The sequence below is a fragment of the Brachyhypopomus gauderio genome, chromosome 13 (assembly GCF_052324685.1).
Source record: "Brachyhypopomus gauderio isolate BG-103 chromosome 13, BGAUD_0.2, whole genome shotgun sequence".
In the NCBI taxonomy this organism is placed as follows: Eukaryota; Metazoa; Chordata; class Actinopteri; order Gymnotiformes; family Hypopomidae; genus Brachyhypopomus; species Brachyhypopomus gauderio.
Window position 1 is genome coordinate 13,099,555 of NC_135223.1, and position 15,075 is coordinate 13,114,629.

Sequence of the window (15,075 nt, forward strand, 5' to 3'; positions counted from 1 at the left end):
AGAGGCTTTAGGCTTGTGTGTGTGTGTGTGTGTGTGTGTGTGTGTGTGTGTGTGTGTGTGTGTGTGTGTGTGTGTGTGTGTGTGTATGTGTACGCACAAGGGGGAGAGTTTAGGACTTAACAGATCTGTGGATACAGATATGTTGCAAAAAAAGCCATTGTTGGGCAGGACAAAGGTGAGGATGCATTAGTTCTCACACCATGTAATGCCCTTATGGGTGTGTGTCTGGTTTTGTCTGTGGGGGTCTGGATGGAGTCCTCCATTAAGAGTGGACCCCTCTAAAACATCCTCTCCCATCCTGCAGCAACTGCATTATTTTGCTTTGAACACATTATTTAATTAGTTTAAATACACATAAATATATTTTTGCAACAGATCAGTGAAAATACATTAAATTTTTTGGAGATGTAATTTTTTTAAGTACATATATTCATACAACAGCCTCCGATCCGAGAGAGCTGCATTTGCAGATTTTCTGAAGCGTTTAGCTGGCATAACTCAAAATGGTTCTCAGTAGAGTCGGCACGAGGGACTGGTTAAAATGAGCGAAGTCAAAAAGCTTGAGTGAGCTCCAGTTAACTCCAATCTGATTAATGGACAGTGTGAACAGCAGCAGTACACGGGCTGGAGAGAAATGTCTGGCACATGCGATGTATGAGCAGATCTAAAAGCCTTAAGTAAATGTTTAGAGTTAGCATAAAAATTTGATTACAGGCACCCCAAGGAAAAGATTGGTAGATACAATCAGAGAAATGTACACAAGGTGACAGGAGTTAAGATAATTTTGTAGGCTTAAATTTTTTTGCCTCTACATTTCAATCAAAAGAAAATTTTTTGCCCGTTAAAAAACAAACTCCGAGTGTTGTCGGGAAAGCAATTTCCCCCGTTCTTATTGAAAACATAAAGCTGAAATTCGAATATCGTGTGTCTGTTTGGTCCTCTCTGATCTGCTCACATTCTCCTCCTGGTTCAAAGCCAACATACATAACTCTACGGTCAAAGTTCAACCACGCTGGGAAAAAGAAAAAAATCCTAACATGCATGTCCTCTGCAGAAGATGGCGTATGTCACTGATAGAGTTGCAAGGGCAACAGAAGCAGGCGTCTGGCTGGCCTGAAGACTGTCGGCCTGTGCGGAGAGCCCAGCCCAATCCATCACGGGTGGAGAACCCCCTGCCGGTGCAGCTCAGAGACACCGTTGCGGGTGTGGGCAGAGGGGCCGCACACCAAACGCCACTATATCACCACCTCCAAACGGGCAACCCGCCGGTGACCCGGCCGGGGGAGGAAAACACATGTTGTCCGGCTCGGCTGGAGCGGGCTACCTGCAGGGAAGTCTGGGAATTCCTCTGACAGGAAGCTGCAGGGGTGAAGGGGGAAGGGGGGGTGGGTGGGGGTCTCATATCGCTCGCTGGGGTGGGGGTGTAGAATTGGGGCTGTGCTGTCAACTTTAACAACACCTCCTCGCCTACGTCCCACACACTGGGGCTTTAAATGATATTTGGTGCATGAAATATGAGGGGGAACCTGAGAGAAGGGGTAGAGGTCTTCAGTTGGAATTTTTGGGAAGGGATGAATGAATTAGTGTGATTTTGAAATTCATATTTACAGAAAACACATTTTCACAGTGTCTAACACTTTAAAATATACTTAGCTTTACCCTCACAAGGTTTGTCTGTACTCCTTTGTGTGTGTATAGCTTATTAATATCTTCTCTTCAAACAAAAGATGTAAGCATGTAGTCCACTGCTGCATCTTTCTGTCTTGTCCAGATTTTTTGTACTATGTCATACATGCTGTAATTTCAGCATCATCAGGCTTTGAAGCGTGACGAGCCGGTCCTCGTGAGTCAGGTTTCACCCAGTACACCGCCAACTCCAAAAACACTCAAGCGCATAAATCACTGGAGATTTATGGAATGGAGATAAGAACATTGTGTCCTGTGGGAGGGGGGAGGGGGGGTGATAGGAGGGCTGAAAAGATGCCCTAAAATGACTGGAAGGAAAGGGGCTTGAATCAGGGGGTGAGAGTGTGGTGGAGCTTCACCCTGAGTTCATGACCCTGACCCTCAGTGACCGGACACATGCCAGCAGCCTCAGGTGGGCGTGGTCACTCTACCCACACTGCTCCCTCTGCACCATCACATACACACGACTGGGTGTAGTCATGCAGGCAACATATGTCAGATGACTACACACTTTACACACACTCCAAAATAAACACTATCCAGATTCATACAGCAAGCTCAAAAAGCAAAGGGCACACACACACACATATAATCCTCTCAGACACACACAACAAGACAAAAAAAATATCCCATCAAATAAACACACAAAGCACACACGCTCTTTTTACACAAAATACCAGTCACCACATCTCAATATTCACACAGCACAAACATACACACCACAAACAACATCATTTTCTATTTATTCAAATGTCTCTATTTTTCTTCTAATATCTAATGACATTCTACTCTATGCTTGTGTGTGAGATGTAGCTTGTTTTATCTGGTTAGCTAACAATTATGGTATAATAACAGGAAAAGCCCATTAGAGGGAAAGACGTATTTCTGTGGCAGTGCATATCTGAAGACCAGAGCTCTCTCTGTGAGGAAGGCGTTTACAGGAGAATTGGACTCTGTAAGCTGTGTGATAGCTCGGGGACACAATTACCCAAATCAATTTCAGAAACAATCGGCGCCATCACAAAGAGCCATTAAAATTTAATCCTAAATAAACTTAACATTTGTAATTCGATGAGACAATTTCATAAACGCGTGTAAAACTATCTGATACATAATGCATGCTTCAACTTCAGCGTATAAATAAACAGGCAATTAAAAGCAGAATTAGAGAGACAGAGGGGGAGAGAGGGAGAGTGGGAGAGAGAGGGAGAGAGAGGGGGAGAGAGGGAGAGTGGGAGAGAGAGGGGGAGAGAGGGAGAGAGAGGGAGAGCGAGAGGGAGAGAGGGACAGCGAGAGGGAGAGAGGGAGAGAGAGAGTGAGAGGGAGAGAGAGGGAGTGAGAGAGGGAGAAAGAGGGAGTGAGAGATGAAGTGAGAGAGAGGGAGAGGGAAGTGGAGATGTACAGCATTTATAAGATGTTAATTATTCAAATGAAGGAGAGAACTGAACTGTACCTGCCTGCCACTGATGTCATCATGGTGATTAATAAAGCCATATTGCCATGGTGATCCCAATGCAATAGTGGGGCGCGACCCTGATTTATTTATTTAGCATAATTATAGTGTGTGATTAGGTATGCAAACATAATTGGATTTTTTTAAGACCTGTACATTTGTAATTAGGACAGTGATACACCCTTGTGGTCCTGGACGAACAGGTTATGGGCTGATATCAGACTTTAACCCCCTGACACAGCCTGGAGAAGCACCTCCCTTTCTCCAGCAGCGTGGACGTTAGCTGGGAGAGCCAGCCATCCTGCGCTTAATTGATTGTAGAGTTGTGGTACAGTGTCAGCAAGTGGAGGAGGGGTCAGGAGAGAAGGGTGTTAGAGAGGGGGTTAGATAGAGAGAGCGAGAGAGAGAGAGAGAGAGAGGTGGGGTAAGAAGTGAGAGTGGAGAGCTAGACTCAGGGAGAGGAACAGCCAGTGTGCGGGTGTGCGTGTGTGTGTGTGTGTGTGTGTGTGTGTGTGTGTGTGTGTTGCTCCAGGGTAATCGTGTCCTCCAGAACATGTCGCACTCTCTGCGGTCAGTCGTGCTTGGGCACAGGCGTGCAGACCTGGGTTGCGTCTCCACGCTGGGTCTGACACCCTCGCGTCAGCGACGACTCCCACCGCCTCGGTGTCATTTCAATTACCACTTCAGATGCACCGCAACCTCATGAGAGCAGCGACGGCTGGATTCACCCATCTACTCATGTTTAATTAGTACATACATGACCTCAAATCAACCATGCTTGTGTGTTATATGTCGAATGCAAGGGACCACATTTGGAGCTAAATGCATATCTATACATATGATTAAACTAGACAAGGGGAGTAGATTACATTACTTTATAAATATTCAGTTTGAGGACTTGTGGACAAGGACGCAGGTACGGCAGGAGAATCTGGTTGGCAAATCGGTTGGAACAGCACACTGCACTGGACCTGAATCCTAAGTGTGGAGGCCCGAGAGGCAGCATGGGGGCGGGACTTCGGGGTGAGGGTGGGAGGAGCCTATGGGCCCTGGGTGAGGGTGGGAGGAGCCTCTGGGCCCTGGGTGAAGGTGGGAGGAGCCTCTGGCCCCTGGGTGAGTGTGAGACGAGCCTCTGAGCCTTGGGTGTGGGTGGGAGGAGCCTCTGGGCCCTGGGTGAGGGTGGGAGGAGCCTCTGGCCCCTGGGTGAGTGTGGGACGAGCCTCTGGGCCTTGGGTGAAAAGTTAGAGAGCAGTCCTGTGGTTGCCAAGGCTCTCCTGAGGTGACTATCAGAGCCAGTCAAGCCTGAAATCAATCACTCAAACCCATCAAAGGCAAGCCTGCCCCACCATTGTGAACCAGCCATCTGGGCCTTCTCATATTTTCTGTGTATATATGTGTGTGTGTGTGTGTGTGTGTGTGTGTGTGTGTGTGTGTGTGTGTGTGTGTGTGTGTGTGCGTGTGTGTGTGTGTGTGTGTGTGAATGTGTGTGCACAGCAGATCTTGCCCTCATATATCTGCAGTGCAAAGCATGCAGCACCAATGCCAAGTCTCATGACACAGCCAGAGTGATGCAGAAGAAAACAACCGTGGTCTCCACACACGTTAGAACGTCCTACAACTCCTCCACTGTGCAGGACAGCCTGACACCATAGCTCTTCAGAAGCAGTGCGATAAAGGCATGACTCTCTCTCTCTTCCTCTCTCTCTCTTTCTCTCTCTCTCTCTCCCTCAGCTCCACCCTAACTGTCCTGCTCCAGAACACTCTGAACACTCGTCACCATCACCATTGGAGGGCAGTAGAACACAAACTATTCCGGGCCTGTGTCTCCTGGCCCGTGCGGGCCCCGTGAATGGCGGTGGAGAGGTGGGGGCCGCAGTGGCCAGCTATGCCCAGACAGCAGTGGCCCCCAGCGAGGAGGAGCAAGTGACCAGGACTGAGCGGCCAGCGCGCAGGCTGGGCAGAAAGTGTAAACAAAGAGATGAGCTACAGCTCTGGGTCTCGGCTCGGGCTCGAGAGCGTCTCGGAGCTACAGCTCTTGGTCTCGGGATGGTCTCAGCGAGACCACTGGTGTGAGACTCGTAAGATTAATTACAAGCACGGCGCAGGTTATTAGCAGGAATCTATCTACACTATCTATCACTGTGCGGGCGATCTCATCTCTGAAGACACAGATGTCTTTGGGTATATTAATATGATAACTCAGCAATTCTTTTCTCTTTTTTCCTTTATAATTTATGTAAAGGTCTTAGTTTTCCATTTGAATCTGCATTTTTATGGTATTTCCTGCAGTTCCAACGGCAATCACGAAGTGCTAATTTTATGACCGATTATATTGTGAAATGACATTTGGAGAGATCAAAGAGCAATTGAAGCTATTACTGCATGAACATAACACAGTGGAGGTATTAGCAGTTTATGACTTCCTGCGCAATTTAATACAGTGTATCTTCCTGCAACCACACAAAAATGACCTCACATTCTACATAATGTATTGCACACACATTCACACACACACACACACACACACACACACACACACACACACACACACACACACACACACACACACCACACACACACACACACACACACACACACACACACACATGCACAGTGTTCCTGATCCGATGGTTCAGTACGGCTGTGTAGAGAAACCTTCCATTCGGTGGTAATCCCTGATCAGATCCTTCTGCATGCATTAGTCCCATGGTCTGTCATTCCACAGATTGAGATTTAAAACCCAGTTTATGTCGGTTCTGAATTGTATTACCATCCACGGACAATGCCGCAAATCTTCAATCTCTGCCCCTTTATGAGATCACATCAGTGTTTTATTCGGGAAGTCTAATTTTGGAAGTGCGTTCTATTTAGCGTGCCTCATTAAGCGGCCCAACGATCCTACAGTGTCCTTTCTTTTGTCTTTATGAAAAAAAAAAGTTTCTGTGCAATGCAACTATATCGATATTCAAATGTAGTACAGCCAGTGTTTTATTCTAGCTGTGAGTCATGACAGAAGTGTCTTTCAGAACATGTCAGACAAAAGTCATTTCTATTAAATATTCACACCTGTTCTTGTGAGCTTTCACTGACAGTGACCACATAGACTGTAATAATATAGGTGAATGCTTCAGGAAACATGGAGTATGCGAACAGTATATTGATCACTTAATATTTTCATTGTATTTAATTGTTTTCAGTTGTCTATTTACAGTCATCGTAAATAAAAAATGTTCACTTTGGTTATAATAAAAGAGTACAGTATTTTTTAAATGTAGGCTCAGAAAAGGGCCCATGACTTTATAACAGACAATTTTTTCCTTCAAAATTTTAAAACTTCAACATTTAAAAACTGCATACTCCTATATTGATTGTCAATACACTGTAAAAATTGAAATATTTAACATTTAGAATAACAAGACAAGAAAAAAAAAAAAAAATAGATATCTCAAAAAAAAACATTTTGGAGATATTTGACAGCTTGGAAATGTGGTCAGTGAGGAGATGTGAGTGTTCTGCGTTAGAGAGCCAAAAGAAAGCAATCGATAAATAAATACCTGAATAAATAAATGAACAGATGGCTGAGTGAGTGAGCACCTCCTCAACCCTGTTCTCCAAGTGCTACATGTTATTTGTAGATGACAGCATGTGTTGTCTTGAACACACTGAGTTTCATCATTCCCTAATGTCCCAAGTGCGGTATTGCAGGGTAGTGTTACTGAAGCGTGAGTGTGAGCCTAAACACAAGACTGAGAGCTCTCAGTCAAGAAACACACTCTGGAAAAGTGGAGGGAATGCATCCAGACAAGACAGACAGCTGTCTGTGTTCACTAGCTGGAGCAGGCAGACAGCTGTCTGTGTTCACTAGCTGGAGCAGGCAGACAGCTGTCTGTGTTCACTAGCTGGAGCAGGCAGACAGCTGTCTGTGTTCACTAGCTGGAGCAGGCAGACAGCTGTCTGTGTTCACTAGCTGGAGAAGACAGACAGCTGTCTGTGTTCACTAGCTGGAGCAGGCAGACAGCTGTCTGTGTTCACTAGCTGGAGCAGGCAGACAGCTGTCTGTGTTCACTAGCTGGAGCAGGCAGACAGCTGTCTGTGTTCACTCCCCAGAGAAGAACACACAACTGTACTCAATAGTATATTTATATATAAGTATAATGACTATATATCATTGCTTAGATTTTATTTGTAATTCTGTCTTTTCTTTGATGTTTTTCAATGAAAGTTATTTTTATGGTGGTTTAATCCACTTTGATGTTCTAGAAGCTCCTAAAGCAGTTAGCCAAGACAACAAAAGGTTAGATATGATGTTCCTGGTGTTATTCTCTGACGTTTCATTAACTGACGTCCTTTCAGAGGTTCTGCGCTAGAACAGAAACGTTCAGCCTTTACTTTCATTACAGGACATTTGGGTAAAAATACACCAAAATACAAAATCTCCACACATCTGTGCTCCCAAAAATGTACTTCATGCATTCAAATGGTTTTTTATAGTTTCCTATTTAAATGATGTTAAAAAGCTAAATTAATATATCTCTATATTCTCTATATATCTCTATGCTACTAATGTCACTCTGTTCATGTGTTATCATATAATCATAAAATTCCGTTACTAATGTCACTCTGTTCATGTATTATCCTGCTTTATTATTATTATTATTATTATTATTATTATTATTATTATGTTGGTGTTGTTGTTATTGTTGTTGTTCTTAAACAGAGAATTTTGCTGCTGTGGTCCAATCTGGTGCTAAAGATGTTAAGAGGTGCCGAGTGAAGAAAAAGAGGTGAAAGTGTGGAACTGAGTGGGGAGAGGAGAGGAGAGGAGAGGAGAGGGGAGGGGAGGGGAGGGGAAGAAAGAGGAGGGAAGGAGAGCAGGGGAGAGGTTGGGGGGGGGGGGACATGGGGGGTGGGGGGGACCTGCACACAGCTACATCTCCACACACAGTGGCTGTGTTTACAAGTGCCAGAGGGCAAAGCAGGAGCCACTAGTTCCCTCCTGCTAATTGTTTGATTTCCTGTTGCCACTTGAGAGTCAGACATGGGTGTGTGTGTGTGTGTGTGTGTGTGTGTGTGTGTGTGTGTGTGTGTGTGTGTGTGTGTGTGTGTGTGTGTGTGTGTGTGTGTGTGTGTGTGAGGAAGACAGGAGACTGAACTTTTAGAGCAATCAAACATTAGTCTCCTTCATTTCTTAGTCTTAGCAGTTGCTGGAGGCTGATATCTTTGACTTCATCTCTGGAGATGTGCAGAAGCACCAGACAGTAACGTCCCCTGTTGCTCTGTTCCACCATCCGAGCGTCTTCCACTCATCCGTAACATGACGTGCTCGCCCACGCTCACCCACGCGTGCCCACGCCACAGCGTTAACACACATCGGCGTGGCCGCGTGGCGGAGGTGGTGTTGGAGTTCGAGAGGGATGCTGGCATCACGCAGCGCAAACTCCACCCCTTCGTGCCCGCTCTACAAGGCACCGCACCGTTACCCGCGGCGACGGCCTCCTCTCTTCCCGGGTCCGTCCCGAGGCCTCCGTTTTGCAGCAGGTGGCGGATTTTGAAGCCGTCGCCACGGAGCTTGAGCGTCTGGGGACGGAGCGTTAGTGCGATGTCGGACGGCCGTCTGGGAGGATGGCCTGGACGCTTCAGCGATGCTGTTCATCAAATCCACCCCCCCACATCTCTCCTGTATCAACCCTGGGTCACTATTATGCAAATGTACTTTCATCAGACAAGGGGAGCGGATTGTTCTAATCGGATTGTGCTTTCTTCCTTTCTTTCTTCCTTTCTTTCTTTCTTTCTTTTTACTCTTCCTCCTCACTGGATTTTGTTCCGTGCGTGCCTTTCGGCCCTGGGATGGCTCAGGCGTCTCTGGCCGGCGGAGAGCTGGAGCAAACCGCAGGCAGCCTTCCGAGGTGCAGAGCCCGTGCAAGGGGCTCGCGGCGGGGGCCGGCTGGACGAGCGAGGCCCCTGTCACGGCTCACCTCCAGACTCCAGCCCTGTCTCTTTAAATTAGCCTGACGGGGGGAGAATCTAATGGCAGCCAGCAGGCTTCCGTCTGCCTCTCAGGACCAGAGAGCAGATGAAAAAGAGAATTAACTTTTAGGAAAGTCACACCAGTGCAGTGCAGCAACACAAAGGCAGCATAGATCCAGGGCGTCACTGGCAAACAGCTGAAGAAAAGGAATCAGGTGATGTGGGTAACCAGGTAAACGGAGCAAAGATTCAGGACTTTTCTGAAACTACTGAAGAAAAGGAATCAGGTGATGTGGGTAACCAGGTAAACGGAGCTCAAGAGTGTTCTGAAGCTTGGGCTCTGTTGTCATGGAGATGAGCGGCATGTGCCATGTCTCAGTGGGCGCTGGGTGATGGATGCCCCCCCCCCCCCCCAGCCTCAGCAGTGGTGCCCATGCCAGCACCTTGCCACCCTGCAGTAGGCATCTAATCCCTCCTAATGGGGATTGTCATCTCAAGGCTAATTTAAACCCTCTAGCCACAGGGCCACCTCAACCTGGAGGCAGTTAATCCGCCTGCACCCCGGGGGCTGCACTCCCAGCCCTGCCCCAGGGACGCTCTGATGGGCCAAGCCTCGGCACCACATTTCAAACATCTCAACACACCCTGATTGTGTGAATCTTATTTGTGTTTAATTACATTTTTTGGGACTCTTGCTGTATGCCATCTTTTGCCCAGTAGGGGATGAAGAAGGCCTCAGGTTTCACACACTGTCTCTGTCTCTCTCAAAATCCCCAGTACACACTGCTGGAGGGAGACGAGGCCCCTCCCCCCTCTCCGCCCCCTCCGCAAACAAAGCAGACCACAAGGAACATGTGAAATGCAAAGTGCACAACTTTACACGTTTGTGTTTAGCAAAGGCTGTGTGCAACCTGCTGTTACAGGCGGACTGAACCAGACGTGTTTGAAATGCCTTATAATGATGATTTGGATGTCGGTGACGTTAAGTAGAGCGTTACATCCATCTATCTGTTTTAGCAGCTGTCTCCCTATTCGCACAGACATGAACAGGGAAAAATACAGACACAAAGAAAAACCAAAATCAAAAAAGGAATGCTCTCTTTGAGGTGTCTGAGTTGATGAACAGAATTTGAATGCTAAGGCAGGTGGGTTTAATTGCATGTAGTCTAATTTAGAGGTGTGTGTGTGTGTGTGTGTGTGTGTGTGTGTGTGTGTGTGTGTGTGTGTGTGTGTGTGTGTGTGTGTGTGTGTGTGTGTGTACATTTGTGTGTGCAAATGTTTGTGCAGGCGTGTGTATTAATACAACCACAGTAACAGGTGTATGCCTTTAGTGTGTGATTTATTCTCTTGCTAATTAACCTAATTTACTAAAAGAAGAGTAAAAAAACAAAAAAATAAAATAAAAAACAAACAAAAAGAACAAAAGAACTGAAATGCAATCTTTGTAATTCTTACTCATCTTTTCCCTTTTCTCTCAAAATAAGCCATCATCCAGCTGGAGAACCGCAGACCAGTTCCAGATGCTGCTGGATTTAGCTGCGTGTTTTCCTAGCTGAAGCGTCTTGGCAGATGAGGTCTAAAGGCCCGCTATGAGACAGCGTGGTAACACGCGGCACAGAGGAGGGCTAAGAGGCGTCTGAGGCCCAGTAACACCCGCTTCCACGCTAACGGCCAGCCAACCTCATGTTTCACACTCCTGGCTCTTGTCAATGGAATGGTGGCGCATGCTGAACGACAGACTGACAGGAAGTGCGAAGAAATGAATTCCCCCCCGGATGCCGATCTGTCAGACGGCTCGAGACATGCTCACTTGGCGTGTTTAATGTGCTAAAACACTAATATGAAGGTGCCATGGTTTCCATGCCCAAATATTTACATAAGCATAGCGACAGTGCAAGACACATTAATGCCGGCGAATCTATCTATGTGAGTGGTATGTTCCTGTTATTTTCTGTGCATGTTTTGATGCTTACCTCAATTTTTTAAAAGCCAGCCCTGCCCTCCCTGGGGTGGGAGCTGGAGGCATTAATGATAGTGAGAGATAGAGAGATTAACTGGCGCCCCCTGGAGGACAGAGCTCTGCAAATCATATTGTGAAACGATTCAGTTTCACCTCCATCCAGACATCACAGTGATTATGACTGCTGACGTTTTGATGTTGTGTCCAACACAGTCTCTGTGTGTGTGTGTGTGTGTGTGTGTGTGTGTGTGTGTGTGTGTGTGTGTGTGTGTGTGTGTGTGTGTGTGTATGTGTGTGTGTGTGTGTGTGTGTGTGTGTGTGTGTGTGTGTGTGTGTGTGTGTGTGAAAGAGAGAGGATATAGGTGTGTGTGTGTGTATGTGTGTGTGTGTGTGTGTGTGTGTGTGTGTGTGTGTGTGTGTGTGTGTGTGTGTGTGTGTGTGTGTGTGTGTGTGTGTGACAGGACACTGCAGTCACTAGGCTTCTGTACACATCACACAGGATTTTCTGCACTCCTTTCTCACAATGTTCCAAGTGGCAATGTAAAATAAAGACTGCACAAGCTGCTTACACTGAAATAACAATCAGAATGAAGACTACACAAGCTTCTTCCATTCAAATACACATCAGACTAAAGACTGCACTAGATGCTACCATTCGAATACTGATGAGAGGCAGATCTAGGAGGGACTCCACCTACGGGCGGAGAGGATCAGAACAGGATGACAGCGCCAGGATTGAACTGCTCAGAGCTTCTCCTGTGATTAGGGTTGTTCAGGTGATGGAGATCTGGCCCATTATGACACGGCCCTCCTGTTCATGCTGTCTGTGACCATGGGGCTTATGGAGCTTATCGGCTGTGATCTGAACATGTACTGCCAGAGGGGAAATCAAGGACAGTGTTCAGTGTTACTCTGGGAAATGTAGTGATCCTTCACAGAATACTAAAACTCTCTCTCTCCCTTCCTCTCCAGTCTCTCTGTCTCTCTCTCTGTCTCTCTCTCTCTCTCTCTCTCACACACTTTTGTTGTCTTTCTCTGTGCTCTTTGAATGCCACACCGGAAGCTTCCATTATCTTCCGTGCCAGAGAGGAGTCTGGTCTCGGCAGCAGTATAAGAACACGGCCACAAAGGCCTCTTCAACTCAAGAACACTGGCAAAAGGATTAACTAATTCAATTAACAAACCAAAGTCCTTTAGAACTGTTCATTATGAGACTCCCAGGCCTGTGGTAAGGCCACCCGTCCGCTTTGTGCAGACAGGAGCTCATCTGTCCTAATCGACCTCTGGGGACTGAGATGTCTGATGCAATTCACTTTCTGTGGAGTGACACCCGGCGTAGCAATGACACAGTCCTCCAATGACCTCAAAAGAGCCACAAGAGAAAAGGCCTCTCCCTCCCCCCACCTCTCTCTCTCTCTCCCCCTCCCTCCATCCCTCTGCCTCTCTCCCTCACCCCTCTCTCCCTTCATCTCTCTCTCTCTCTCCCCCAACTTTCTCTCCCTTCCTCCCCCACTTCTCTCTCTCTCACTCCCTCTGCCCTCTCTTTCTCTCTCACTCTCTCTCTCTCTCTCTCTCTCTCTCTCTCTCTCTCTCTCTCTCTCTCTCTCTCTGATGGCCATCCTATCATTCAGGAGTCGCATACTCCTACAGAAGTCAGCCTGGATGCTGTTTTGGCTTGGTGGGCTGGTGGGCCATCCAGCAGCTGTTACTGGGTGTCAAGAGTCTGGTCACTGTGGAACATCTCATACATCTCATGAACTTCCACTGCATCCACTGCATCTCTTCATCCAGGAAGCCTTTTTTCACTTAGGCTCAGCAGGGTCACACCCTAGTTAAGATCTCTTGATTTAACATGGTTAAATTATAATGTTCTTCAGATTTAACACTAAACATGTTCATTGTAGTGGAACACTTGGCTGAATTTCTTCTCTTCTCTGTGGCCCCACAATAGGTGCAGAGTGTGTGTAATCTGGAGTTCACCCATAGTCTGGACCCTTTACTTTCTCCACCCAATGGAGGTTCCCAGACAGCGTATCCCTCAACGCGTGGCCAATTCTGTTATAAATCGCTCTTCCTCCAGTGAATGGGGACCACGTCTGACCTGCCTCCTCTCCGGCCGGGCCAGCCCGTACTCCCTGTCTCCCAGTGCCTCATTAACCCTTTCTCCCTGGACGCAGCGAGGGTCTCAGGAGCTTCTCGGAGCCAAGGAGGCCTCTAATGGCCTGTTCCACCGCCCATCTATCAGCTAGCAATTACAACATCTGTCGCCATCACAAAAAGGCCCACAAAGAAGGATGGGGTAACTGTCTCTTTGGGTTCTTCCCCCCTATTTTGCTGCCTGGATACTCTCAACTATGTCTGGAGGTGATAAAGGAAGGGAGAGGCACACACACACACACACACACACACACACACACACACACACACGCACGCAGACACACAGTCACTTTGTGTGGTGAAAGGGCCAACAGCACAGCACAGACAGGCGTGCTGACAGCAAACACAAACATGGCTAAACAAATGGTTGACGCCCACCTCTTTAGATTTCCATTCGAATGCACTCTGTGAGTCGGAGAAAGCACTCTGTCTTGGCCGAGCAGAGAGGATCCTACCAGCTGCCATTGCTCGGCTTTGCTACAAAGAAACCTTTCAGGGCAGAACAATGCGAACCACCCCCTCTCCATCACAGGCCATGGCTTCACCCAGTTTGGAGGAGATCACGCCCTGACCGACACCTTCAGAGGCCCACGCTTGTTTCATCAGCATCTCTCACCGTAGTGCTTTACTTCAATCTTGTGTTGTTTAACTCACCGCAGTCCTTTACTCAATCATGTGTTGTTAAACGGACCCTAACCCAAATCCCTAAACCAAATCCCTAAACCTAACCCTAACCCTAACCATAAACTTAACCCTCTGCATCACATGCATCACTTATATAGAAACATACCATGCACACCTCCAAACTGCAAACTTCTAAGATTCCAGAGTTCAGACACCACTAAGCGTTCACCACGTTACACCTCACAGGCTGTGGTGCGGCAGGTGGAGGTCTCCAGCCCCGATGGGCCATGCAGTCCTGGGGAGCGCCGGCCCAGAGACGAGCAGCAGAGATGGGGCTTCACTGCACACGCATTTGCAGATAATGCTTTGGGCTTTTTGTTTTTTCTGTTTCCCAGTGGGACGACAGTGTGGGACCACGGTGTGCTTTCCCCTGCTCCTTTTAAAGGGGGGTGGGGGGGTGCGGGGGGGGGGGGGGGGGTGGGCGGGCTGTGGTGGAGGGGAGGTGGATGGCTTGACATCACGGGCAGAACCGTTCGCATCGCAAAGGTCAGGCGGCCCATTGATCCGGGGGGCCCCGCCAGAAGCCCAGCACATTCCGGGCCCTCTCCACACACACTGTGCCATAGAGTCGGCCCGCGGCCCCGGCCTGCCGACTCCCTATTCAGCCTCCGCAATCAGCAGATTTACTCTTTGATGTGCGGCCGAGGAATAAAACCCTTTGGAGTAGTGACCTTTATCGACGGACGGATTAAAATCCATAGCCCCCTCTTTCTTCCCCTCTTTCTTTCTCTCTTTCTTTTTTCTTTCTTTTTTCTTCTGTGTGACCACATATCTGGGTTACACTGTCGCCAGGACGCTCTGCTTATTGCTTAAAGGAGTTTCTGTTTTTTTATTTATGTGAAAAGCTTTTATATCTTCAGTCGAGGTTTTTTGTATTTTGCCAGTAATATGGAATATTACAGTGCTGGCCCAGGTCATCCTCTGAAAACACAAACAACAAAGGCAAAATTCTGACAGATGTGTGGAGCATTCACAGTCTCTCTCTCTCTCTCTCTCTCTCTCTCTCTCTCACACACACACACACACACACACACACACACACACACACACACACACACACACACACACACACACACACACACACACACACACACACCCTGTCAGAGGTTCAGTGTTTGCTGGTGTTATGAATGACAGCAGGTCTCTAGCACTTGTCTCTGTAATGTGA